The sequence below is a fragment of the Aotus nancymaae genome, unplaced genomic scaffold (genome assembly GCF_030222135.1).
Source record: "Aotus nancymaae isolate 86718 unplaced genomic scaffold, 86718_ANA_hifiasm-v0.15.2.pri h1tg000073l, whole genome shotgun sequence".
NCBI classification, from domain to species: Eukaryota; Metazoa; Chordata; class Mammalia; order Primates; family Aotidae; genus Aotus; species Aotus nancymaae.
Window position 1 is genome coordinate 3,464,675 of NW_026988488.1, and position 11,791 is coordinate 3,476,465.

Genomic DNA, 11,791 nt, shown 5'->3' on the forward strand with positions numbered 1-11,791 from the left:
TTGTAAACTCTTGTGGAGAAGGTGCTCTGACTCTTCATAGCACAGCAGGCTGGGGAGGCGAGGAAAGGAGGAAGGGGGAAGGGTGGAGGGGAGGGGTGAGTGGGAGGAGGGGTGGCTCACCAGTGCAGGCAGCTTCTCAGAGATGCGTCCTCTGGGGCCAGCTGTTCCAGAACCCCATGTCCATTGGTCCATCCTTACCTGTCCCAGGGCCCAAGGTCCAGGTTGATGTCAGGCCTCCTTCCTGCCTCACCGCCTCATCGGGCAGCCACGGTCTCTTCCCCTCCCTTCTTGTCCAGTCGGTGCCTCCTTCTCACCTCACTCTGTCCCCTTGCCATCCTCTGTGCCATCTTGGCTACACTTTAGAGTCACCTGGAAAAGTTTTAAAAGTTCAAATATACAGATATTACCTCAGACAAATTAAATCAAAGTGTTTATTTAGGAGTAGGTCCCAGACATCAGTATTTTGTAGAGCTCTGAATTAGGCTGTTCTCATGCTACTAATAAAGACATACCTAAGACTGAGTAATTTATAAAGGAAAGAGGTTTAATTGACTCACAGTTCCACATGACTGAGGAGGCCTCACAATCATGATGGAAGGCAAAGGAGAAGCAAAGGCATGTCTAACGATAGGCAAGGGGGCATATGCAGGGGAACTCCCTTTTTTTATTTTTTTTATTATTGCATTTTAGGTTTTGAGGTACATGTGAAAAACATGCAAGTTTGTTGCATAGGTGCACACTTGGCAGTGTGATTTGCTGCCTTCCTCCCATTCACCTATATCTGGCATTTCTCCCCATGCTATCCCTCCCCAACTCCCCACCCCCCCACTGTCCCCCCAATCCCCCCCAACAGACCCCAGTGTATAGTGCTCCCTTCCCTGTGTCCGTGTGTTCTCATTGTTCAACACCCACCTATGAGTGAGAACATGTGGTGTTTGATTTTCCGTTCTTGTGTCAGTTTGCTGAGAATGATGGTTTCCAGGTTTATCCATGTCCCTACAAAGGATGCAAACTCATCGTTTTTGATGGCTGCATAATATTCCATGGTGTATATGTGCCACATTTTCCCTGTCCAGTCTATCATTGATGGTCATTTGGGTTGGTTCCAGGTCTTTGCTATTGTAAACTGTGCTGCAATGAACATTCGTGTGCATGTGTCCTTATAGTAGAACGATTTATAATCCTTTGGATATATGCCCAGTAATGGGATTGCTGGATCAAATGGAATTTCTATTTCTAGGTCCTTGAGGAATCGCCACACTGTCTTCCACAATGGTTGAACTAATTTACACTCCCACCAACAGTGTAAAAGTGTTCCTATTTCTCCACATCCTCTCCAGCATCTGTTGTCTCCAGATTTTTTAATGATCGCCATTCTAACTGGTGTGAGATGGTATCTCAATGTAGTTTTGATTTGCATTTCTCTAATGACCAGTGATGATGAACACTTTTTCATATGTTTGTTGGCCTCCTGTATGTCTTCTTTTGTAAAGTATCTGTTCATATTCTTCGCCCATTTTTGAATGGGTTTGTTTGTTTTTTTCTTGTAAATCTGTTTTAGCTCGTTGTAAATTCTGGATATTTGCCCTTTGTCAGATGGGTAGACCGCAAAAATTTTTTCCCATTCTGTTGCTTGCCGATTCACTCTATTGACTGTTTCTTTTGCCGTGCAGAAGCTGTGGAGTTTGATTAGGTCCCATTTGTCTATTTTGGCTTTTGTTGCCAATGCTTTTGGTGTTTTGGTCATAAAGTCCTTGCCTATGCCTATGTCCTGAATGGTTTTGCCTAGGTTTCCTTCTAGTGTTTTTATGGTGTTAGGCCTTATGTTTAAGTCTTTAATCCATCTGGAGTCAATTTTAGTGTAAGGTGTCAGGAAGGGGTCGAGTTTCTGCTTTCTGCATATGGCTAGCCAGTTTTCCCAACACCACTTATTGAACAGGGATTCCTTTCCCCATTGCTTGTTTTTTTCAGGTTTGTCAAAGATCGGGTGGTTGTAGATATGTTGTGTTGCCTCTGACGCCTCTGTTCTGTTCCATTGGTCTATATCTCTGTTTTGGTACCAGTACCATGCTGTTTTGATTACTGTAGGCTTGTAGTAGAGTTTGAAGTCCGGTAGTGTGATGCCTCCTGCTTTGTTCTTTTTGCTTAGAATTGACTTGGCTATGCGGACTCTCTTTTGGTTCCATATGAAGTTTAAGGTGGTTTTTTCCAGTTCTGTGAAGAAGGTCATTGGTAGCTTGACGGAGATAGCATTGAACCTGTAAATTACTTTGGGCAGTATGGCCATTTTCACGATATTGATTCTTCCTAACCATGAACATGGAATGTTTCTCCATCTGTTTGTGTCCTCTCTTATTTCGTTGAGCAGTGGTTTGTAGTTCTCCTTGAAGAGGTCCTTTACGTTCCATGTTAGTTGTATTCCTAGGTATTTTATTCCCTTTGTAGCAATTGTGAATGGCAGTTAGTTCTTGATTTGGCTCTCTTTAAGTCTTTTATTGGTGTATAGGAATGCTTGTGATATTTGCACATTGATTTTGTATCCTGAGACTTTGCTGAACTTGCTTATCAGTTTCAGGAGATTTTGGACTGAGGTGATAGGGTCTTCTACATATACAATCATGTCGTCTGCAAATAGAGACAATTTGACTTCCTCCTTTCCTAATTGAATACCCTTTATTTCTTTTTCTTGCCTGATTGCTCTTGCTAGAACTTCCAGTACTATATTGAATAGGAGTGGTGAGAGAGGGCATCCTTGTCTAGTGCCTGATTTCAAAGGGAATGCTTCCAGTTTTTGCGCATTCAGTATGATATTGGCTGTCGGTTTGTCATAAATAGCTTTTATTATTTTGAGATACGTTCCATCGATACCTAGTTTATTGAGAGTTTTTAGCATAAAGGGCTGTTGAATTTTGTCGAAGGCCTTCTCTGCATCAGTTGAGATAATCATGTGGTTTTTGTCTTTGGTTCTGTTTATGTGGTGAATTACATTTATAGACTTGCGTATATTGAACCAGCCTTGCATCCCCAGGATAAATCCTACTTGGTCATGGTGGATAAGCTTTTTGATGTGCTGTTGTAATCGGCTTGCCAGTATTTTATTGAAGATTTTTGCATCTATGTTCATCATGGATATTGGCCTGTAGTTTTCTTTTTTTGTTGAGTCCCTGCCGGGTTTTGGTATTAGGATGATGTTGGTCTCATAAAATGATTTGGGAAGGATTCCCTCTTTTTGGATTATTTGGAATAGTTTCAGTAGGAATGGTACCAGTTCCTCTTTGTATGTCTGGTAGAATTCAGCTGTGAACCCATCTGGACCTGGGTTTTTTTTCGGTGGTAGGCTCTTAATTGCTGCCTCGACTTCAGCCCTTGTTATTGGTCTATTCAGGGTTTCGACTTCTTCCTGGTTTAGGCATGGGAGGAGGCTACTGTCCAGGAATTTATTCATTTCTTCCAGGTTTTCTAATTTATGTGCATAGAGTTGTTTGTAATAATCTCTAATGATGGTTTGAATTTCTGTGGCATCTGTGGTGATATCCCCTTTATCATTTTTTATTGCATCTATTTGGTTATTCTCTCTTTTCTTTTTTATTAGTCTGGCTAGTGGTTTGTCTATTTTGTTTATCTTTTCAAAAAACCAGCTGCTGGATTTATTGATTTTTTGAAGGGTTTTTCGTGTCTCTATCTCCTTCAATTCTGCTTTGATCTTAGTTATTTCTTGTCTTCTGCTAGGTTTTGAGTTTTTTTGATCTTGCTTGTCTAGCTCTTTCAATTTTGACGATAGGGTGTCAATTTTAGATCTCTCCTTTCTTCTCATGTGGGCACTTATTGCTATATATTTTCCTCTAGAGACTGCTTTAAATGTGTCCCTGAGATTCTGGTATGTGGTGTCTTCGTTCTCGTTGGTTTCGAAGAACATCTTTATTTCTGCCTTCATTTCAGTGTTTATCTAGTCAACATTCAGGAGAAAGTTGTTCATTTTCCATGAGGCTGTGCAGTTCTGAGTTGGCTTCTGAATTCTGAGTTCTAACTTGATTGCACTGTGGTCTGAGAGACTGTTTGTTATGGTTTCCATTCTTTTGCATTTGCTGAGGAGTGATTTGCTTCCAATTATGTGGTCAGTTTTAGAGTAGGTTTGATGTGGTGCTGAGAAGAATGTATATTCTGTGGATTTGGGGTGGAGAGTTCTGTAAATGTCTATTAGGTTTGCTTTTTCCAGGTCTGAGTTCAAGTCCTGGATATCCTTGTTAATTTTCTGTCTCGTTGATCTGTCTAATATTGACAATGGTGTGTTTAAGTCTCCCACTATTATTGTGTGGGAGTCTAGGTCTCTTTGCAAGTCATTAAGAACTTGCCTTATGTATCTGGGTGCTCCTGTGTTAGGTGCATATATATTTAGGATCGTTAGCTCTTCTTGTTGCATTGATCCTTTTACCATTATGTAATGTCCTTCTTTGTCTCTTTTGATCTTTGTTGCTTTAATGTCTATTTTATCAGAGATGAGAATTGCAACTCCTGCTTTTTTTCGCTCTCCATTTGCTTGGTAAATCTTCCTCCATCCCTTTATTTCGAGCCTTTGTGTATCCTTGCATGTGAGATGGGTTTCCTGGATACAGCACACTGATGTGTTTCGGCTTTTTATCCAATTTGCCAGTCTGTGTCTTTTGATTGGGGCATTTAGTCCATTTACATTTAGGGTTAATATTGTTATGTGTGAATTTGATCCTGTCAATTTGATGCTAGCTGGCTGTTTTGCCCATTGGTTGATGCAGATTCTTCATTGTGTTGATGCTCTTTACCATTTCGTGCATTTTTGGAGTGGCTGGTACTGGTTGTTCTTTTCTATGTGTAGTGCCTCCTTCAGGAGCTCTTGTAAAGCTGATCTGGTGGTGATGAAATCTCTGAGTACTAGTTTGTTCACAAAGGATTTTATTTTTCCTTCACTTATGAAGCTTAGTTTGGCTGGATATGAAATTCTGGGTTGAAAGTTCTTTTCCTTAAGGATGTTGAATATCGGCCCCCACTCTCTTCTGGCTTGTAGGGTTTCTGCTGAGAGATCTGCTGTGAGTCTGATGTTCTTCCCTTTGTGGGTAACCCAACCTTTCTCTCTGTCTGCCCTTAGTATTTTCTCCTTCATTTCAACCCTGGTGAATCTGATGATTATGTGCCTTGGGGGGCTCTTCTAGAGGAATATCTTTGTGGTGTTCTCTGTATTTCCTGGACTTGAATATTGGCCTGCCTTGCTAGGTTGGGGAAGTTTTCCTGGATAATATCCTGAAGAGTATTTTCCAGCTTGGATGCATTCTCTTCATCACATTCAGGTACACCTATCAAACGTAGATTAGGTCTTTTCATGTAGTCCCATATTTCTTGTTGACTCTGTTCATTCCTTTTTACCTTGTTTTCTCTAATCTTACCTTCTCATTTTATTTCATTGAGTTGATCTTCAATCTCTGATATCCTTTCTTCTGCTTGGTCAATTCGGCTGTTGAAACTTGTGCATGCTTCGTGAAGTTCTCATGTTGTGTTTTTCAGCTCCGTCAATTCACTCATATTCCTCTCTAAGTTGTCCATTCTCGTTAACATTTCGTCAAGTCTTTTTTCAAGGTTTTTAGTTTCTTTGCATTGGGTTAGAACATGTTCTTTTAGCTCACGGAAGTTTCTTAGTATCCACTTTCTGAAAGCTGATTCTGTCATTTCATCACTCTCATTCTCCATCCAGTCTTGTTCCCATGCTGGTGAGGAGTTGTGCTCCCTTGTAGGAGGAGAGTTGTTCTGGTTTTGGGTGTTTTCATCCTTTTTGCACTGGTTTCTTCCCATCTTTGTGGATTTTTCCACCTATCGACTTTGTCGTTGCTGTCTTTCTGATTTTGGTAATTTTAAGTCTGCAGCAGCTGATCTCATAAACCCCCTTTCCTTCCCCCCAGGTGTTCTGGCCCAGGGAGTAGTTAGGGCTTTATGATTTTCAGCTGTCTTTTTACCATTTTCCCTGCCCACACGGTGGCAGTCTAGTCACACTCAGCCTGCAGAGGCTTCGCTGAGCTGTTTTGGGCTCCGCCCAGCTTCCGTCTGAGCTTCCCTGCAGTCCTGTTTATATGGGTGTAGTTAGAACTGCTTCCGCTATGCTGGTCCGCCCCTGTAGTGACGGAGTCTCTGTAGTGGTGGGTTGTCTTGGTTATGGCAAATTGCCCTGGGAACTGCAGGGTGTTTCCCGATGGAAGACACCCCTCCCCCACAGCGCTGGACCGTCCCAGGTTCAGCCGTGTTTCCAGTGGCACCCTCTGCCTGGGAATCTCTTGGCTTGACTCCTTGCCTCAGCTCCCCTTGCTGGCCCAGAGGGGACCTAGTCTTGTTTACTTTGCTCAAGTAGCCGCTGCTCCCTGCCCCCGGTGCAGGCCAAGCGGCTGCTCCGGTCCAATCAGCGGTTCTGGGAACCCGCGGAGCTTCTCCGCCTGTGAATCTCCTGGTCTGTGGGCAGTTAAAATCCACTACCCTGTGTGCCGAAGCCGCGGCTCTGAGATTTGTGGCGCGCCCTTGCCTGGGGGTCTCCTGGCTTGACTCCCTGCTTCAGCTCCCCTTGCTGGCTCAGAGCGGATTCTGTCTCTCTCGCTCTGCATAAGAAGCCGCTGCCCTCCTGCCCCAGGGGGTAGACTGAGCGCCCGCGCCGCTCAAACTAGCGGCGCTGGCGTCCCGTGGGGCTTCTCCTCCTGTGAATCTCCTGGTCTGTGGGCAGTAAAAATCCATCTGGAAATGCGGTGTCCACTCACCCTCTGCGCCTTCTCTCGGAGCTGCAATCCTGAGTTCCTCCTAAGTGGCCATCTTGGATCCCTCCGGTGGGAACTCCCTTTTATAAAACCATCAGACCTCATGAGACTTATTCCCTATTAGGAAGACAGTACAGGAAAGACCTGCCCCCATGATTAAATTATTTCCCACTGGGTCCACCCCACAATACTTTGGGATTATTACAATTCAAGGTGAGATTTTGGTGGGGACACAGAGCCAAATCATATCAAGCCCCTCTTCTGATTTCAATGTGCAGCCAAGTTTAAGAACCACCACATTAGAGCAATCACTTTGTAAACCTAGATGCCATTTGAGTTACTGTAATGAGAGATATAACTATCAACATTTGCAGAAATTACCATTTCTTCTTCTTTCCCACTTTTTGGTATGGGCATATGTAATAAATATTATTCTGGGAAATCAAGCTTAAATACTATCCTTGATGAGTATGTGATCAAAATGTAGAGTCAAGGGTTCACCAGGTATTGGAAGAATTCTTATGATTTGAAATAGTGCCTAAATGGGATAAAAAGTAAGGAGAGAGCCTGAAATTAGATAACAGATACAAAATGCCCTCTCACCCCAGCAGGCTCTATTACTTGGAAGTAATACTATCCAGTATTCAAAAAGATAACATTATATTACTTGATTCTTTGGTAAGTTTCCTACCCTATGAATTCCCTCTGTTATTTATTTTTATTTAATGGGAACCAATGCTACTTAAAGGCTTATTTTAATAAATTTAATATTATAGGCAACTGTGTTGAAATCTATACGTCTCATACAACAAGCAATAATTGTTTTTATCAGGCTAAGATAAAAACATTAGAAAAGTTCTGGCAATATTCAGATTGAGTTTTCACTTTTGCAGGTCAGCACAGCAGTGTGGAACAAATATGTATATATATTTAAAGAAAGAAATTAGTATTGGAAGACAGGGAGAAGAATAATATGAAATAGTTAATAGAATTTCAATTACAAAAGCAAAGGTAGATTGTTTTGTCTAGCCTGTAGATGGCTTCCAAAATAAAATAGGTTCAAGCTCTCCAAAAAGATAGGTTCAGGCTCTCCAGAAGTACAAAGGACTCTTGCTTTATTTGAAGCACTTGACTCAGGCATATTTCTTGGTACTAAGTGGAATAATCCAAATTGAGCATCTGTCTTAGAAATTTCATTGATGGAAAAGCATTTCTTGGTCTCAAGATTTTGTAGTTGGCCAGGCGTGGTAGCTCACACCTGTAATCCCAGCACTTCGGGAGGCCAAGGCAGGTGGATCACCTGAGGTCAGGAGTTCGAGACCAGCCTGGCTAACATGGTGAAACTCTGACTCTACTAAAAATACAAAAATAAATATTTTGTTGTTTTATCCAAGCACTATGAAATATTTCCGTCTACTCAACAGACAGTTTGATTGATTGTTTATCCATTTTGTGATTCAATAAACATGTATTGAGGGATTAACCACTATGTTCTAGGCACTGATGATATAAAAGGGAACAAGACAAAATACATGCTCTTTGAACTTATGATCTGGTTAAGAAAAACTGACAATGAACAAATAAATCTCCTTTTCCACTCTTTCTCTTCACACTTAAAACAATTACATATTTGTGTTGACTCCCTTTAGAGACAAAAATTCATGAGGTATAGAACCCTGTTTCGTTTACCACTGTATTTACAGTTCTTGGTGTAGAGTAGGCACTCAATAAATATTTGCTATATAAAAGAACTCAGAGCAATATAAAACCAAATTGTGCTTCGTTACATTTTGAATTCATGAATTTTACTACTTTCTTCATTTTACTCTGTCTTTGACAGTAGCACAACAGTCAAGCGGTCAGCAAAGACTAATCTTTGCCTAAAGATCTTGCATCTTGGAAAGGGAACCGATATTGTCCTCCATTATTCTAAAATCATGTCTACCATTATTCATTTCTGAAGAGCAGTGCCATGAGCACAGACAAAGTAAAATGATTTAAAGCATTTGTTTGAAAAATTTCCATTTTATGAGATGAATTATTTCATAATTTTGAATTCTAGGGGCAGCTGTTAGTAGCTTCCTAGTCTTCATGTAGAAAGTTAGTTAATAATATATTTCATTATGCATTTCAGAATGTGCATGGTGTTTCTAATTTGGGGGAAGTTACAGCCCACTCCATAACTGAGTTTTTATCCAATGTAACATTCTACCTTTTCTCAGACATATGCCCGGATAAGAAGGTCCATGAGAGACATTGGTACTTGCCTGGCTTAGAAGAAGGGACTGTGACTCTTTAGGGGAGAAGAGAAGCAGGGCCTACATTATTGAAATTTATGTAGTGATCTGGCACCAGGACAATTTACCCAGATTACTTTGTGGTGGTCATACTATTCAGAATAGTGATTGCTTTTCTTCTATAGGCTGTCTAAAGCAATGTAGTGATAGGATTAGGAAAAAAATATGTCTAAAACAAGGAGAAGCTCAGGTTTAATATTCACTTGGTAAACATTAGGACTCCTCAGTCATTTGGTTGGAGGCCAGTAACAAAGTATGGAGAATATTTCATTACCTTTCTAATATGGTCTGTGGGCCCTGGGAAAACACAAAACACTTGGTAGACTTATAAATGTTTGATTTAGCTATCCAAACTAAATGTTTGATTAAACTATCCAAACTGTAGTCTGATTATTCATATAGCATGGCAATTTGATATCATTTTACTCCTCAGGTCTTCTTGGCTGCCTTCTATTGACACAGATCTGACTGTCCTAAGAAACCCTGGAATGATATAACTCATTTACTATATTGAGTCCTCCTAAACTATGAACTTAGAGATACCAACTTAGTTGGCCCAATTCACCCACCTCTTTGATCCTATTTGTAGCTCCTGCTCTAGCTATTTCATTCTCACCTTTAGTTCTTTCTCTGTTATGTCTTTAAAACTCTCCACAGCTTTTTTTTGTATCCAATATTTATTTATTTATTTATTTACCAAATCAAATACAATTTATTATTTGTCAGTTTCCAGTGGCTTGAAGCTTGAAGTCTACTTCTCTGGTTATCATAGAACTACCTATAAACCCAGATCACTTTTGCTCATGCTACTTTGTGATATATATGACTCTGTGATGTTTTTACCATAAAACCAGAGGGCACTCAACCTTGGAGATTTTTCTGAAGTGCAAAAATTAATTCAAACAAAAATTCATATATATGTTTGTTTTACACAGTCTCAATACCTACATAGACATGTGATCTATAAGCTGTGTTCCTTGTTTTCATAGGGTCCAGCCTACTCCAAAGAAGAGGACCCTATGAAATGCATACTAAGTTTTTGTTAATTTTATGTAAAATGTTGAAACAACACTGTAGTGACAACATATTTTTTTCAATTTTTGAAGTATGCTAGGTTCATTCCTGCATATCAAAAGCTCAGTCCTTAGTAAATTAGGGCCTGGACTTTCTTGAGAATTTTAAAGATTGTGTAAACATTATATTTAAGTGAATCTGCTTTTTATAAGATATACTGACTGAAAGTAGTGACAAAATCCTTCCTTTCCTTTGAAGTTAAGTTCATTGGAGAGGCTATGGAAGCACATGTAGAAGTTGGTGAAATAAAAGGGGAATAAAATGAGTGAATATACAGGGGGAGTTTAGCAAGTAAGCAAAAGAGTGGGGAAGCAGTACAAACTGATCTCTTAAAAAATAGCTTGGTTGAAAGTAACAAACTATAGAAATGATCCCTGAAAGTATAGTCTTTCAGAATTTCATATCCAGCCAAACTAAGCTTCGTAAGTGAAGGAAAAATAAAATGTTTTGTGAACAAGCAAGCACTCAGAGATTTCATCACCACCAGGCCTGCTTCACAAGAGCTTCTGAAAAGAAGCACTACACACAGAAAGGAACAACCAGTATCAGCCATTCCAAAAATTTACCAAAAGGTAAAGAGCGTCAACATAATGAAGAATCTACATCAACTAATGGGCAAAACAGCGAGGTAGCATTAAATGGCAGTATTAAACTCACATATATTAATGCTAATCCTAAATTTAATTCGACTAAATGCCCCAATCAAAAGACACAGACAGGCAAATAGGATGAAAAGCCAAAACCCATCGGTATGCTGCATCCAGACCCATCTTACATGCAAGGATACATAGAGACTGAAGATGAAGGAATGGAGGAAGATTTACCAACCAAATGGAGAGCCAAAAAAAAAAAGTAGGAGTTGCAATTCTTGCTTCTGATAAAATAGACTTTAAAGCAATAAAGATCAAAAGAGACAAAGAAGGACATTACATAATGGTAAAAGGATCAATGCAACAAGAAGAGCTAACGATCCTAAATATATATGCACCCAATACAGGAGCACCCAGATACTTAAGGCAAGTTCTTAATGACTTACAAAGAGACTTAGACTCCCACACAATAATAGTGGGAGACTTTAACATCACATTATCAATATTAGACAGATCAATGAGACAGAAAATTAACAAGGACATCCAGGACTTGAACTCAGACCCGGAACAAGTAAACTTAATAAACATTTATAGAACTCTCCACTTCAAATACACAAAACATACATTCTTATGAGTACCACATCACACCTATTCCAAAAGTGACTACATAATTGGAAGTAAATCACTCCTCAGTAATTGCATAGCATTTCACAGGTTTAAATGAAATATTGGTTGGCTGCTTGTTTGTTATTTTCCTCCCTTATTCCTTCCTGTCTCCATTGTTAAGCACAATTATTGACATAAAAGAGGGTTTTAATACCCCTTTTTAGACTGCATTCTAGCCTGGGCAAAAGAGCAAGATTCCCGTTTTCTCTCTCTCTTTCTCTTCCTCTTTCTTTCTCTCTTTCATCCTTTGTTTCTTTCTTTCTTTTCTTTCTTTCTTTTTCTTTCTTTCTTAAAAAAAAGAATTTTTAACTTTAAAAAAAGAAATTTTAACATACAAAATATCTTTTTAGAGTTTGGCCTTTTTTCATCATAGATATAACACATGTTCATTACAGATCGTTTA

At 39.8% G+C, this 11,791-nt stretch overlaps 1 pseudogene; it reads right to left on the minus strand.

Moving 5' to 3' along the window:
- Positions 1-10,446: 10,446 nt before the first annotated feature.
- Positions 10,447-10,522, minus strand: LOC135271053 (small nucleolar RNA U3; annotated as a pseudogene).
- Between the last annotated feature and the right edge of the window lie 1,269 nt (positions 10,523-11,791).